Here is a 17190-nt window from a genome sequence, read left to right as displayed (position 1 = left end):
AAAGGAGAAGCTTTCCTTATGACTACTTAAAGAAAAGATGATTTATCACTGCATTGGTTTAAGAACCAAACTACTATGACAATAACATTAATAATAGTAACAATCATTAAGTAAAATGTTTCTAGAGGGTGAAATTCTCAGCAGACATTCAGACATCACAGTATTGACAAAGTCTGCAGATTTGGTGCAACTTTGGTGCAACTCTAGTGTTTTTCTCTTTGCACTTAATTTGCCTTTCTGAAGCAGGTGTAGTGAATATTTAAAAGACACCTAGTTACATACTGTTCAACAACCCAACTGCATTATGAAATGCATCAGCATGTTTTGTTTCTAGTTTAGAAGAACTTACTCTTCTGCCACAAAAACTTCCTTTAAAAGTGTTGAGTAGCATGGCTGGGAATTCACTGAGGTAGCTCTTCTGACTTTGGGGAAAGCAAATGTCTTGTGAAATTAAACAAACAGTATCCTGTCTGGCTAATGTGGGAGTGGTGCTGATAGGCTCTTAAAAAATTCCCGTGCAGCTCCATTTTCTAAAAGAATGTTAGCCATAACATGGGAGCGTCTGGGATACATGAGAAAGTATGAGATATGGAGAGAAGAAAAGAAATTCAGTGTTTTAAAAAAATACCTGGAGGATGCTATCCCCTCCATGGAAAAACAAAGCTGAAGCTCTACTTATGCAACAACGTCCAATTAATAACCTTTGTTTATATTAAGATGACCCTGTATCCATGGGGCTGAAGTGGCTGATTTACTTCCTCCTAGAGAGAATATGAAAAGTACAGACATGTGTAAACATGCTTGCTGTACCTTTCATTAACAATTTCAATTGCTTGGAAAATTCTGTTCCAGCTGGCTAAGACAGATAGGCTTGGGAATCAAACAGCTTGTATAGTCCCACCCTCTTTAATTGATATGTGAAGAAAGACTGTATAAAAATTATTTTTGCGTACTGAAAAAGAAGGCGACACAAAATCTGCTTTGCTGACATAATACCAAATCTGTAATGTTAACTTTTTTTAGTTTTCACCAGAGCCACTATCTCATCTCATCTCTCCTCTCTCCTTGACACACACTGCAGGAACTCCCTAGCAGCAATTTTAGTTGCTTCTGGGAAATACCTACTGCAATTGTTTGGAATTCAGCCGATTTCATCAGGCTCGTTAGAAAACCAAGGCAGCCAACACCACAAAGAACCAGAGGACATACTGTTTCTGAATTCACTGCTCCTGCAAGTAGGTGATGTTGCACTTCAGACTTACTGACAATATGGCATTGTTTCCCAGGGCAAGGCTGGAACCTGTTTATATCATGATGCTTCTGGCATGTCATAAATATATATCCCTTGATGCAGGCAGAAAGATTCCTTGAGAAGGATGTGGGTTTTTTTGTGTACGGATTGGGCTGGTCAAAAAGAGTTCACACACTCTTGATTCTGGTGACAGACAAAAGGGTGAGTTGATGTATTCATTTGGAAAAACTTCTAATGTACCCTTGGAATTACTTTTAGTTTTCTTTTTCTTATTCCTCTCCTTTTTTTTTTCTTCTTTTTTTTTTTTTTTTTAATGAAAAAAATATGCAGGAAATTGCACCTAACTTTTTACTACAACTGGTTCTGCCAGTTCTATGAAAACATGCCTCTTAAAAGATGATTAAGGATTCAAATTAGGTCAGTCAGAATGAACTCACAGGCCTGTATGTGTTCCCTCATAGAGACTCAAATATAAAAATAAAATAAAATTATTTCTCAAAGGTCTCCAAGACCTCTGCATCCCTTGTGAAACTGGAAGATTTGCTTTGGACAAGAAAGCATCAATGTGAGTGTGGAATTATCATCAGAAACCTAGGAAATTAAAAACATTTCTATTGACCTGGAAAACTTTTGTTTGTACTGTTGAAATCAGGTAGGTTTTACCACTACCATGAGTGTATTTTATCTCGTAAGGACCTCTGAGAGCTTTGCACCAAGGGAGCTGAGGGACAGAGTTTCTTAGAGAAGCATTTAAATGGCAAGACTTCCCCTGAAGGAACTGGACACATATGCTCCATCCACAAGGCAAGAGAAGGCCCTGAAATAGAAGGCAGGAATCCTGACAGTCAGTTTTCTGTGCAGCTCAGTAGGCAGCAAATAAGTACAGAAATACCCCTGAACATACCAGTCATGCTTAATAAATACATGCTGCAGCTCTGTAAAAGGTTGCCAGTAACATTGCTAAGACAACAGTGAAGAGCATTTTAGCTTTTGTAGTAAGAACTGCAGGATGACTTGCTGGAAAACAAAGCTTTAGATTCTTCTAAAATTATTTTAGTAATTTTCCTCTTCAGACCTGACATATATTTTTGTCTGATTTGTCATTCAAGATGTTTGTGAAGTCCTTAAGGGTAAAATTATTTATAGTACAATCTTCTGCACCTGCCCTGATCTGTAATCCAAGGGTCTACTCAGATACCACACCAAATGCTAAGAAGCTCATGACCTAACTCATGACCTAAGATCCTAAAATAGCTCTGAGAAGGCCTTTCTTTCCTTTTTTTTTCCTTCTGTGTGTGTACTTCTTTCACCCTAATTACACTACTGTTATTCACTATTTTTCAGCTGAGCAAACAGGTTTCCCAAGGTTTTGTATTGTGTTTCTTCTTTAAATCAATTTGCTTTAGCTGGTAATTGTGAAATACTAAAGCAATTTTCTGAAAACGAAACAAAAAACCCCAGCAACAATAAAAGTAATGGAAAGGGGAAAAAAAAATTGGCTTTTTATAGTTTCACAGAGTTTTATGCCAAAATAAAAGATAAATAGATCATTTAGAACTGTTTGCTTGTATTTGTACATTGTTGGATTTATGCTCCACTCAGTGAAGTGTCTATTGAAGTCTCTTAGCTGAATTTGACTACAGTAATTTGGTTTTTAAAAAAAGAGTCCTGCAAAAAAACCCACCCAGTCCACTCTGATTTAAAGCATGCTATTGTGAAAGAGAAAAGAATGCTGAAGAGGACAAGTAACAGAAAAGGGCAAGTAATAAGTAATGTGGGAGAAAGCAAAATGAAAGACTAAAAGCAGCTGTACCTAAACACCAAAGTAAAAAGAACTGTGAATCAACAAACCAAAAAGGAAGTGACACCTGGTGAGATTTCAGTCATAACTGTACAGTGGTGCAGAAACTGCATTCAATTTTGTCCATCTCCTCTGATTTTTAGAGCAAATTATATCAGACACAGTTCTGCTGAATGCAAAGTGAGAAAAAAGTTCCTATAAAGACCAAGTGTCCTGGACAACAAGAAGGCCTGTACCTTCAAAAGACAGTTCTGTCCCTGTTATGCAGTTCATTTGCCAGTGCTTTGAGCTATATATAAAAAGATAGACTGTTGTAACATCTACTGTCACATCTACATGATTACAGGCTCTACTGAAGTACAGCTTTGCAGCCTTGTTGGGGATTCTGTGTTTTTCCTGGCAGGTACCCCTCAGATCAAAAAATTGAGAGTGGCCCTGTGAAGAAGGACTTGGGGATACTGTTGAATATAAAGGTTGACATGAGCCAGCAATGTGTGCTCACAGCCCAGAAAGCTAACTGTATCCTGGGCTGCATCCAAAGCAGTGTGGGCAGGTTGAAAGAAGTGATTCTGCCCCTCTGCTCTGGTGAGAGCCCACCGGCAGTGCTGGGCCCTGCTCTGGAGTCTTGAGCACAAGAAAAGACATGGAACTCTTAGAATGCATCTAGGTGAGGGCCATGAAGATGATCAGAGGACTGGAGCACTTCTGTGAAGAAAGGCTGAAAGAGTTGGGGTTGTCTGGCTTGGAGAAGAGAAGCCTCCAGGGATACCTTATTGTGGCCTCTCAATACTTAAAAGGGGGACTATAAGAAGACAGGGACACAGTTAGTAGGTCCTGTTTCAACAGGAAGGAGTGATGGCTTTAAACTAAAAGAGAAGGGATCCAGGCTAAATATAAAGGGAGAAACATTTTACACTGAGGGTAGTAAAACAATGGCCCGGGTTGCCTAGAGAGGTGGTTGGAGCCCCATCCCTGGAAACATTCCACATCAGGTGGGGGAGGCTCTGAGCAAGCTGGTTTGGTTGAAAATGTCCTGGCTCATTGCAAGGGGGTTGGACTAGATAGTCTTTAAAGGTTCCTCTAACCCAAACAGTTACCATGACATATCCTCAACAGATTTCTGTTACTGATCTTATTAGCACAGCAACATGTGATGACAGCAAATAACAGAACAGAGCAGAAGTGGAAAAAAGGAGGTAAAAACCTAATGATAGTTCTGATGTCCAACTCTTCACACAACAGTACAGGAGATGCCATAGAGACATATCAGGGCAGATAGCTATTTCCCTTCTCTTTGCTGCAACTGAGAAAATGGAAAGTGTTTCCGGAATGCCTCAAAATCACATCAAAATCAGAGTTCATAGCAGGGAACGTACATAGCAGTAGCAAATCCTGCAGCACAGCAGGCTAGAAAGTAAAAAGCTGCTGCACCAAGTGAAATAGCAGAAGCTTCTGACTTGTACATGTGAGTGCTCCTCTCCTGCCAGGAACTGGGTTTCATTTTGTGGAGGTTTTCAGCTGTCACACAACAAGACATCAATCTGAATTTGGACTGGATGTAGGAAACTGTGTCCACACTCATGCAGCCTAATTCAACCTACCTGTGTATGGCTGGTGTCTGAGAAAACTAGATAGATGTCTTCAGAGATTCTTAGGCAAGAAGCACCAGCATGGAGGATTTCTGCTGTCTGAATGTGTCACTGGGAAAAGCAAATCTGATAGTAAACAAAACTAGCATTAGACTTGATCTTCAGCAATTATTCTACTTCAATCAAACTGTGTGTATACCTCAAGAAAATAAGCAAGTAATTAAATTGTCAAAATGCATTATATAAGCCTAAAAAGTAAAGAGGTTACTTCTGGAAGACAGTAAACTTTCTAATTGGATCTGAATATTCACCTCTCTGGTGGGAAGATTCTGAGAACCTAACCTTTAAATAGTGTAAATTGTTGTCAACATCTAATCCTACTAGGTCTGGCCAAAGTTTTCTTGTTGCTCTCAAGACTACACCCACTAGGGTAAAGAAACAAATGAACAAACAAAAAAACAAACACAAAACAAACAAGCAAAATCCCAAACAAACAATTCCATTTAAAAAGGAAAAAAAAATCTGCTGAACCCTAGAGAAGTTTTATTCTCTGGTCTGTTCTGAGTTATTTTATTTATGTATCTATTTTGGTTTTCTTTTTTATTTATGGCAGGAGAGAAAGGGAAGAAAGATGCATTCATCCTTATTTTATAAGCAATCAGTCGTCCTGTAGCAAAACAAGTAAGACTTTACTCTGTTGACTTCAGGCCGTATTTGTACAGCCTGAAACGTGCTGCCACAGCAAGAGAACTGTGACAATGTTTAGTCTCAGTTCAGGAAATAAGAGTGTATCCCAGGTTCTTACTCTGACCTTCCAACATCTATCTCCATGTATTGCTTATTCTCTCCTATCCTCCCTGATAGCAAACATGCATTTCACATCACTGAGATCTTTGAGCTGGTAACTTGACATTAGAATAACCTTTATTAGAATAAACCAAACCAGGTTGGAAGAGACCTTCAAGATCATCGTGTCCAACCCATCAACCAATCCAACCCACCCAAACAGCTAACCCATGGCACCAAGCACCCCGTCAAGTCTCCTTCTGAACACCTCCAATGACGGCGACTCCACCACCTCCCCGGGCAACCCATTCCATAGCGCAATCACTCTTTCTGTATAGAACTTCTTCCTAACATCCAACCTGAACCTCCCCTGGCGCAGCCTGAGACTGTGTCCTCTTGTTCTGGTACTGGGTGCCTGGGAGAAGAGACCATCATCAGCCTGTCTACAACCTCCCTTCAGGTAGTTGTAGAGAGTGATAAGGTCACCCCTGAGTCTCCTCTTCTCCAGGCTAAGCAGCCCCAGCTCCCTCAGCCTCTCCTCATAGGGCTTGTGTTCCAAACCCCTCACCAACTTCGTTGCTCTTCTCTGGACTCGTTCCAGCAAGTCAACATCCTTCCTAAACTGAGGGGCCCAGAACTGGACACAGTACTCGAGGTGTGGCCTAACCAGTGCAGTGTACAGGGGCAGAATGACCTCCCTGCTCCTGCTGGCCACAGTGTTCTTGATGAAGGCCAGGATGCCATTGGCCCTCTTGGCTGCCTGGGCACACTGCAGGCTCATGTTAAGCCTACCATCAACCAGGTCCCTCTCTGCCTGGCTGCTCTCTAGCCACTCTGACCCCAGCCTGTAGCACTGCATGGGGTTGTTGTGGCCAATGTGCAGAACCCGGCATTTGGATGTGTTCAATCTCATGCCGTTGGATTCTGCCCATCTGTCCAGCCTGTCGAGGTCTCTCTGCAGAGCCTCTCTACCCTCCAGCAGATCAACTCTTGCCCCCAGCTTGGTGTCGTCAGCAAATTTACTGATGATGGACTCAATGCCCTCATCCAGATCATCAATAAAGATGTTAAAGAGCACAGGGCCCAGCACTGATCCTTGGGGCACACCACTAGTGACTGGCTGCCAGCTGGATGTGGCACCATTCACCACCACTCTCTGGGCTCGGCCCTCCAGCCAGTTCCTAACCCATCGCAGTGTGCTCCCATCCAAGCCATGGGCTGACAGCCAGGTGAGATTCAACAGTAAACACAATAAATCAAATCCACTGGAATAGCAAATACATGTTCATCTGTTCTCTCATTAGCTCCTGATCCTTTTTCTGTGCAATTCTGGGAATCTTTCACTAATTACTCGGCAGTTAAGGCTTTTCTAGTTTAAGAACTTACCTGATGTTCCTATTAGTCTTCATGCTATTTTTGCTATGGAAAGCTGTCTGGTCAGAATTCATGAGTCTGTGTAAGTTAGATTTACACACTTCCCCTTGCCCTAGTGAAACAGAAAAAGTAAGTTCCCAGATAATTTTTATGGAATTAATCTAGATTTGAATGTGCTTCCTCAAACCTCAGAAGACATACTTTGATGTCCCAGTGTAAGAACCAAATACGAATGCTGGATACATGACTGCCATGGGATTGCCATACAATAGCTCTTGGGTAATAGCTGTGTTTCAAATTTCCAGATGAATTTACTGAGCAGCACATTTTTTTGAAGTCTGTCTAGAACCTGGTATCTGTCACAGCTCTCCCAGCTAGTCACTGACGCTGTAACAACAGTTAGCAAAACAGCAGCTTGCAGGTGTTGAAAATAAAAGTGGCTGAAGTAGTGATCCTCTGCATATCAGCATGTTGAACATCCATCTCACCCATCCCATGGTCTGCATGAATTGTTCATCAAGTAGAATTGAAAACTGGCACTCAAATGGCATAGCTGCTACTGATGGATAAGAGGCTAGGAGCCAGCCAGAAGCTAAAGTTCCACTAGAAGCTATTTTAACATTCATCTGTCTACAGGGACAATAAGCTTAATGAACAATTGGACTTTCCCTAAAGCCCTCTGCCAGAATGACTCTTCAAAGTTCATGGCTCAAGCTAATATTTTACATAGAATCAACTGCACACTTTTACAGTGCAGCCAACAGTGAGCTTAACCAGAGGCAGAATTCCCTTGTGGCCTTTTAGCAAAAGTTTTACTTTCTTGATTATAGTTTCACTTCAGCTGTTTATGAGGAAGGATGATAATTTCTAACAGGTTGCATGACTTTACATTCTATTTCCAACACCAGCATATCAAACACAAATCCTGATGAAGCTGAAGGCTGCTCACAGCTTTTCTAATAGAGTAAAGATTTCAAAAATACAGCTGCTGAAAATTAGTGAGATGTAGATATTCTGGACTCATTCATCCAGGTTGCAGAGATGAGTGTGACTGCACATCCTAACTTATTTCATCACTGACAGAAGGAGGTTCTGCATGCCAACAGTTACAGGACCTTGTTGAAACTGACAACTGTTACAAGTGTAAGCTGTGTAAAACAGAGGCAGCTTTTGGATCCCTCAGCTTCTGTATAGGCAGCTTTTAGTTTTTGCTGTTGCTGTTGGCAGCCTTAATGGTTTTCAAGGCAACATCCAGACAGCATTCACTCACCTGCTCCTGCATTTATTACTAAAATTGGTAACACTCAACAGCTACATAACATGGGCACACTGAGGCCAAGTAAACACTAATCAAAAAAAGAGCCAATTTTTAAACATTTTACTAATATATTTGAATTTTAGTCTATAACAGTTAAGTTGTATTTTAAGATCACTTGGTTTGCTGCAATAAATCCTGTGTTAGAAGCTGGAATTCATGCTGAGCAGCTAAACCTTAGCTTGCATTAGAAAAGCAATCCACCATGCTTTTGTGAGGGCTGTTGCACAAACCAGAAACATTTCACACAGTATTTTCCTTGCCAAAACAGAGCATTGGCTTCTTTCTGGTTTTTGCCACAACTGCTCCAATCAGAACAGTACATTATGAACATCACACGTGAGCCCTTTCTGTTCACATTAAGTACTTTACAAATTACATTGGTGAAGAGCAAGATATAGGTGCCTGTTTCTATAATACTCCAAGGTATAAATGCATTTCCTGAACTCAAGGCAATGATGTGTTTCAAACTTGTTACTATAATTTATTTTTTTCCCCTTCTCACAGCATCCCTTATTACTGGGTTCACTTTGCAGACCCTTTGGCATGGATGTGTCATATAATGAGCACCTTGTAAAAATCCCCAAGCAAATGTTAAACTAGTTAGTGCCAGAAATGAAAGAAGTTGAGCTGCATTAATATGCCAAAGGCATACAGGCTAATTGGCACTTGCAGCACTGCCAGGACCAATCTCTGCTTAGTATCTCTGCATGACATTATGCTGCCCATTGTAGAATCAACAGCTTGCTTGGAGCTTAAGATGGGATTGTTAATACGGGGCTCTTCTCTGCAGAGTACACGAGTTGTTTTCAGTAATGAATCAGGTTTCCTGCAGGACGTCCTCTGTTCTGCAAAACACAACCTCAGATGTATAGGTAAGATACCTAGTTCTGGTCATTGAGATCTCTACAAACAAGAGAATATAATACCAGCACCAGAACAGGAGGACACAGTCTCAAGCTGCACCAGGGGAGGTTTAGGCTGGATGTTAGGAAGAAGTTCTTCACAGAAAGAGAGATTGGCCATTGGAATGTGCTGCCCAGGGAGGTGGTGGAGTCACCATCACTGGAGGTGTTCAAGAGACTGGATGGCGCACTTGGTGCCATGGTTCGTTGATTAGATGGTGTTGGGTGATAGGTTGGACTCGATGATCTCAAAGGTCTTTTCAAACCTATTCTATTCTATTCTATTCTATTCTATTCTATTCTATTCTATTCTATTCTATTCTATTCTATTCTATTCTATTCTATTCTATTCTATTCTATTCTACTCTACTCTACTCTACTCTATTCTATTCCATTCCATTCCATTCCATTCCATTCCATTCCATTCTCCCACACTATATGTTAAAATGAAAGATAACAAAAGAGAACTTAGTCTGAAATGTCATGTATGAGGTATTTAATTTTAGTGAAAACCATATTTTAAACCAAAACCAACAGCAGCTTTCTGCCTCCAATTGGAGGTGAACTAGTTCTCATTATTAATGTAGGAGCTTGGTGTTAAGAATAAGCTCTTGATATTTCTTTTTATCCTTTTTGAATGTTCTAGGACTTTAAATTTCAGTCCTTCCTGGCATGCAGTTTACTTTGTTTAACAACTAGTTTTCAAAGCATGGAGACCTTAATATTGGGAAAGAATGTTTGTTTTCTCCCTAAATAAATATTTTATTCAATAAATGACAGTGCTGAGCTTCATAAGAGTTTTGAATTTTGTTCTTTAAATTTAAGTATAGTAAACAAAGGACAGATATAACTATTTTGATGGATATGATTCTAAAATATTAACTGAATTACAAAAGCTCATGTAACACTGCAGGAATCCAAAGGAAGGAACCCTATTCTAAGTCAGAGCTCATCACTGATTCGTGGTTGATGCCTTTGCTGTGTCATTTTCCTGCTTTTTGTCTCCAGTTCTGAGTCTGCATAGTGTAAAAAAGTTTGAAACTGGTTAAAAATTGCTATTTGTGAAGCACTGCAGGAACTGCACACAAAGTACATATACTGCCATTTTCCACTACACTGCTTCTTATTAAGGATACATCCCAAATAGCTTTAGCAATCTGTATAGCACATCTCAGAATCAGTATCAAAGGGAGAATAAATTTTACTAAAACAATTAAAAACATCAACAACATGAATTATCACTAAAATTTTTGGAACTAAAAACCATATGGAATCACATTTGTTCCTTTAACAGAGCCTGTCTCTTGAGGTAATTCAGCTTGTGACAAGAAGCTAACACTAACAAGGCACTAGACTACGAGGTCAGACTGTCCAGCTTTTCCACAGTGTCTGAGCAATCTCTGACCGTGCAAACATACTCACTCTGGTCTCAGTGAAACAGGGATTTCAGTACTCTCTTACTGCTCTTCCTCTTTTATGATTCAAATGTGAGAACTCATTCATCGGGGCATTTGTTTTCTCAGATCTTAGGGCAACAGAACCTCATTTTGCACCAGACAGCGTAACAATAATAAGTAATACTGTAAGTTCACAAGCAATATAAGAACCAAAACTCAGACCCAGAATAGTGGGTTCTTTGTTGCCTCATGGCACATTTTTTGTTTGAACTTACAAAAAAATCTCAGGGTTTATGTTACTCAGTACTGGAATTCAGCACAGAACTGGCACTGCTTATTTTTAAAGCAAATCTAGACACTCAAGATAAAACAAAAAAAAAAATAACAACTCACTGAGTGATCTTCCCTGCCAGCCAAGAATTTTGTAGCTCACAAAATCTTGAGTGAACCCTTCACTTGTGGTTTTTTAATTTACAGTTAGAAAATTTCCTGATAATCCTGACTAGATGATTTTCTGCTGCTACTGTCTTCACAATAGGTCATTTGCTCCAGAAACAGCTGAAAACCAATCTGTTGGAAGACAGTTATAGTGACTGAGGAAAGATGATGACTTTCAGGACATCAAGGGGTGCTTAATTTCTATTTCAAATAGGCATAGGAAGCATTCACTGAATTCCACTAGTTCCCAAGAAAACCCTTAGCTAAAATTCAATAGCCATTACCAGTTGGAGGATTCTGCAAATATCTCATTGAGCAAAAGGGAAAAATGAGAAGGAATAAACCCAGAGCTACACTTTTATCTGTCCCTGTCATAGGCTGTGATAAAGTGCAAAACCAGAACAACACACAAGAGAGGCAGAATGGGGGCAAGGTAGAAAGCAGGGATCTGAGGCCCCTGTTAGTTCCCTAAGTATTCCCTCTGAAACCAGAACTATGCTAGGAATCTCTACATTCAAAACTACAAAGTATTTTTCCTATTTAAAAGTGGCCAAATGAATTAAATTAAAATAAAAGGAAAAATAATAGTAAAAAAAAAAAATCTGGACTGCATCTTTTAATGCTAAGTTTCTGCCTAGAATAAACTTTGGTGGTTGTAATACCCTAAAGACAGCATAGAAATGTTGACAGCTGAAATAGTTATTCCACTAAGATCTTGTAGTTCATTATCATGCCAAAATACAAATAAATGAATAAATAAATAAACCTCCACCCTATTAATTTTCAAGAAAAAGATTCAGTATCTGTAACACTGACATAGGTGATCTTAGGCCACAGACCCCCAAGCTCTTCATCAGTACACTGCAAAATCACAGGGTTTGGGTTCAGGGACACTGGTGCCACAGAGACATCCTTTTCCCCTGGGAAGTAGCTGCTCCCAGTGGAGAAGGGCCCTTACTACTCTATTTCTGCTTTTGAAGAATCTGCACATGACCTAATTCAGCATCCTGTATTTACAGGTGTCGACTACATCTCGCAGAAGCTTTGAGGCATACAAATGAGCAAAAAATACCGCAGAAACCCACAGTTCAGCAGAATAAAGAACCCAAAGTCACTGCAAGTCTCCATTTTGAAAAACCCAGTGTAAGTCTGTTTTAGCCTTTAGCTGCTGGGGCCAGATGACATTTGATTACCAGAAGGGAGTTCTTAAAGGTTGCTGACAGGTCCCCAGAGAAATGCTGACTAACAGTTATTTTCAGGTGAGGTTTTGGTGTACATCACTAGAACTACTTTAACATATGCAACTTAACCTACTATGTTGCCATTTAACTACACTGACTGGTAAAACAAGGTATTTGTTTAATTATAATAGGTGGCTTAAGGTTGGAAACAGGAAAATGAGCATACAGTGTTAAAGCTGTCATGTAGGCAGGTTTAATAAAACAATGTGGAGGGCCACAAGCCTTTTGTTCTTTCATATTAACTAATTTCAAAGCACACCCAAGGAGCAAGGGATGCAGAGCTTACAGGGAGGAATAGCATCAGTGTCCATTAGCCACGCAGATAGGCATTTCCAGATTTCAGGCTAAGCCAACACAAGAAAGCAGGAGCAGGATGGAAGAGGGATACAGCGAAGGTAGATTTTAACTGAAAACCATTTGGGTTTCCAGCAGAAACTCCGTAAGCTGATTTTTCTTTTAACACACACTATAGATGACACAGGGAAGGTTAAAGATTCAGTATCACAGATGATTCTAGAGTACAATAGAATATACATAATTTTAACTTGTCAGTGCTAACACAGAGCAGTTAGCATAAAACCAAACCGAAACAAACATTAAGCAACCCTCCACATAATATCCTACAATAATGTGAAAGATCTTTACTATTTTTTCTTCATCTGTGTTAGTGGCTTCACTTCTAGTGAGCAAGTGGGCAAAATCAAAACTGAGGAGAGAGACTGGTGAGGAAAAGAAAGACTTCTCTTGGGAAAAAAAGCATGGGTGAAAGGAACCTAGGTGTTTATTTTCTAAAAGAGACTAACAATGATTAGGGTATATGGAAATAATAAATGGTACAGGAAAGACGATAGTCAAGATTTTTATTTTTTTTCCCTACTCTCATGTTAAAAGAAAAATGAGACATTCAGTATGGAGCTGGAAGACTGAAGTTTTAAAATTGATGAAAATAAAACTTGGATAAAACATGGTTAATCCATGAAACTTACTGCTGCAGATAAGATTTGAGCTAATACTTCAGCAGATACAGATTTAGGACCAGTTATGAGATCATCAGGAACCCAAATGCCATGGGAATTCTGCACAAGCCTTTTTTTTTTTTTTTTAGCCATTTATGCTGCTCCTTCCCCCTCTCCAAAGAAACAAAATCAAACCAAAGACTTAAACTGAATATAAATGCCCATACTTCAAGGAGCAGAATCATCAATTACAAAGAAATCTAAACCACAGGCGAGTCATTTCAGAATTGTACTTTACAGACTTTGGGTACTGTCTTTGAAACATCTGGATCTGGCCTTAAAGACAACCTTCTGGACTACATTTCTCTGAACCAGCATGGCAAGTTTAGCTTTTGCCTTTATGTTGTGTATATTTTGCTTTTCTGTCTCCCTATCTGCTAGAGACACAGTCAAAGCTTCCTATGTTTATGGAATGTCTGCAAAAATTACTATTTTTTTGGGTGGGGAAAATTGACCACAAGTGCTGAATGTTCAGAGGTTGTCTCAAAATTCATCTGATGATTAAAAACAGGCTTTTGGAACAGAAATATCTCTCTTTCTTCCCCAAATCAGTGTGTGAAATTAAATGCATGTATTTTTTAAAAGGAAGATGAGTGACTTTTTTTTTTTATTTAATAAAACATAGAGGAACTGTTTGGGGTTTTTCCTAGTAGCAAGGACTTGGATTGTGTCAGCTTTGAACTTTACAAGCTTTGTTTCATTTCTGTTTGGATCTCAGTTGGCCATCTTCTCCCACTGTGCACACACATGCAAATAATCTTCAATATTTTCTGTGAAGGCAAAATAGCAAGCAAAAACCCAAACACCCTCCCATTCTGTCCAAAATACTAACTCTTTCACCAGTCCTTTGTAAAAAACCCACCACGCTGGCATGGTCTCTCCCTTTCTTACACTCTCTGACCACAGAAGTGAGAATTGAGTGAAGTCTGGAATAGCTTTTGCTGGAGCTACAGTCTAACTTCCTCAGCAAAAAAAGGAACACCAGTGCTGCAATGACTCCTGGCCTGTGGATACCTCCTGAAACTAGAGTGAGCTGGTATTCTACTTCAGCAAGCTCTAGAAAGGCAACGCTGTTGTTAACCTTACTGCAGAATGGAGGAGCTGAGGTGCAGTTTCTCAAGTACTGCTCTTTAAAAACTCAGTTTTACTAAACTCCAGACATTGCTCCCTTTGCAGACTGCCTGTGGAGCATTTCACTAACCAGGGGTATTTTGGAGTAGTTTGTTTCCTCTAATACATGTGTATATATGCAGTGGGTGTTACTCCCTCCCTTTCCCACTGTGACTTTCAGCTATTCTCAAGTGCCTTGATCAGCTTAATTAGTCCAGTCAGGCTAGGCTCATTTCTCTGGCACCGACATTTAAAGCTTTGGCCAGCAGACAGATATTTGGGGTAGGTTTCATGTGGCTTAATTTTGAAATAATGAGAGAGAGGGGAATTAAGAAAGGGGGAAAAAAAGCAAAAACAAAAAAAAAGCTAGCCTGTGGAGGTGGTGCCATTCATACATTCGAGGGGAAAGTAGAGTGTAGACTGATTTGATCCCACACTTCACACTTTCACTGCTGCAACGCCAGAGCTAATGTGATAACTGACAGCAGCAAGAGCTGTGTTTTCTGCAGTAACAAACTGCAGAGCAGCAGCTTTGTTCTGTTTGGAGATAGATGTAGGAAGAGTCACCATTTACAGTTACAGAACAGTATTCTGGGACTACGGCATGCCAGTAGATAAAATGCTTGGTTTTTAAAAGACATGGGCCCCATACAGCATAAGTTACCAATGTATTACATTCATTTTATTACATGAATTTTATTTACCATTTATAACTCTGTGAAAGGATGAACAGAACACGCCCTGAAGATGACAGACACTCTCTAACAGCCATGCTATTTTACATGGAATATGCTCACATTCTGCAACGATGGGCAGCAGTGCAGGCCTCTAATAACTGAATTTTTTTTAAGACCTTCCAGCCTTTGTACTTACAAGCATATTTTTTAAAATACAGGTATTCTTTCAAACACTTGTGCCTATGGAAAAAAATAATAGAATTATACCAAACTGATAGGCCCTCACAATGGGAAGATAGATTAAAATAGTGAGGGAATTTCCTTCTGGAACAGTCGTCAAGGATGAAAGGGAGAAATCCATGAAAGAAACACTAATGAAGAAGGGCTAGGAAACCAACAATAGGGTATATTTGAGGTGAGAAATTTTTGGGAGACTTTGATTAGATTACTCCCAGAGAAAAACTGTTTGGCAAAAATAAATAAATAAATAAACTTAAAACATAATTATTCATAAGCAGATTACCTCATGATAAGTCCCTGTTGAAAGAAATCAGTTCTGTAACACAATTAGCAATGAAAAGACAGGAATGAGCCTCCCACCTGTGAATTAGAAATTGTGTCATACAGACACAAAACTATTTCCTTTTGGCTCTTCTGAGGGTGTTTTCAACCAACACAATTAATTTGTTGAAACGTCAATGGAATTTTGTGCCAAATTGCTCTAAATACTTGATCATGGAGCAAGGCAAGATGTAAAATTATGAAATCACAATATACTAAGGAGCTAATCGGATCGGATCATGTATCTTCACCAAGTATTCCAGTGCAAAGCGAATCAGAGATTTTTATGCCATACTGTTGTTGTCCTTAACCCAAGAATTTAGTAGGCAGAATGAATTCAGATTTCTCATTACTCTTAGGGTATATAGATACAGTGTAGGGCAAATACAACCAAAAGTTATTTGCTTTGATATTGAGTGTGCTACTATTGGCCACTGGGAGATACAACCAGTAAGTCAAGGCGAAAGAAGACATACAGAGGAGACAAGTGTGGAGAATTCTGCTAGCAGCCTGAAAGCAGACTCAGAGACCTCCAGTCACAGAGTTCTCTGTATAAAATAATAGGGTATTACATTCAAAGTAGAAGCCACAAAAATATGTACACTTTAAATCCTTCTGGAACTGTTACAAGGTTTTACCCCTCATGCCTCTTGGATACAGACTGTGTGTTTTGTCAAAAACATAAGCCAGTCCAGATCTTGGATGTGGAGAAACTGACGTTGTCTGGAACCACACCGGCTAATAAACTATGTTTCTCACCACAGCTCCTACACCTGGAGGAGCACAGCCTTCTTGTGGCTATATTGCATCATGCTGTGTGGGTGCACTCTCTGCATTGGACAGGCTGAATTTGTGCAAGAGAGAACGGGATTCACGCCCGGCTGACAATACACAAAGCAAACAATGTCAGAGCTGGGACTTGGAGCTGTGCCCCAGGAGAATCTCCTGTTTCCACTGCATTCATTTCCCTCAAGCCAAACCCACACTTTGGTATCACTTTTTAACACCAGTAGGTTGGGTAAAGTGACTTTTAAGCACATGAATGTAGTAGCTAGTTAATTAATGCAGGCCTTTGGACAGATAGCAAATTATAAGGTAAGCTACTGTTCTTCTAAACATTGTGATCCAGATAGCCATAAATGAACTTTCACATGAGCAAGAACAGTGAGAGGAAGACTTAGAACAAAATGTTTAACTTCTCCACTCCCTAATTTAAACTTAAGATGACAGAAAAAAAATCTCTTGAAAAAAAAGCACAGCAAGTGTGCCAATTTTCTATGAATCAGGCATCTTAAACCAAAATGCTGTAAAACAGCATCTTCTGTAGAAATGTCATAGCTTGATAAGAAAGTTTTATCTTTCCTGAGGCTCTTGTTGGCTTAAGACTCTAGCAAACTCAGCACTTCATGCCACAATCTTATGAGTTTCCCATAGCAGTGGGGATGACAAACATTCTTTTCAAGGCTATCCCCAGCAGTGGACCCCTCCTACAGACTGCTAAAACCAATCTCTTAATCCCCTCCACTCAGTGCTGACCTAAAGGAACAGAGAATCAAAACACAACCTCTAGAATGACCTTAGCTTGCTCTGTAACACCTCACCAAGGGTCAGAGATGTCAAACAGCCCCCTGCAGGCCCGTGCTGTTCTCTGAGGAATGCACTCTTTATCAGACAATCAAGAAAGCTCTGTTAGGAATATGTAACACACAGAAGAGGGCTACTGATCAT

Source organism: Melanerpes formicivorus, unplaced genomic scaffold (assembly GCF_026170545.1).
Source record: "Melanerpes formicivorus ecotype bairdi unplaced genomic scaffold, bMelFor1.0.p_v2 SCAF_10, whole genome shotgun sequence".
Lineage (NCBI taxonomy): Eukaryota > Metazoa > Chordata > Aves > Piciformes > Picidae > Melanerpes > Melanerpes formicivorus.
This window is presented reverse-complemented; position numbering follows the sequence as displayed.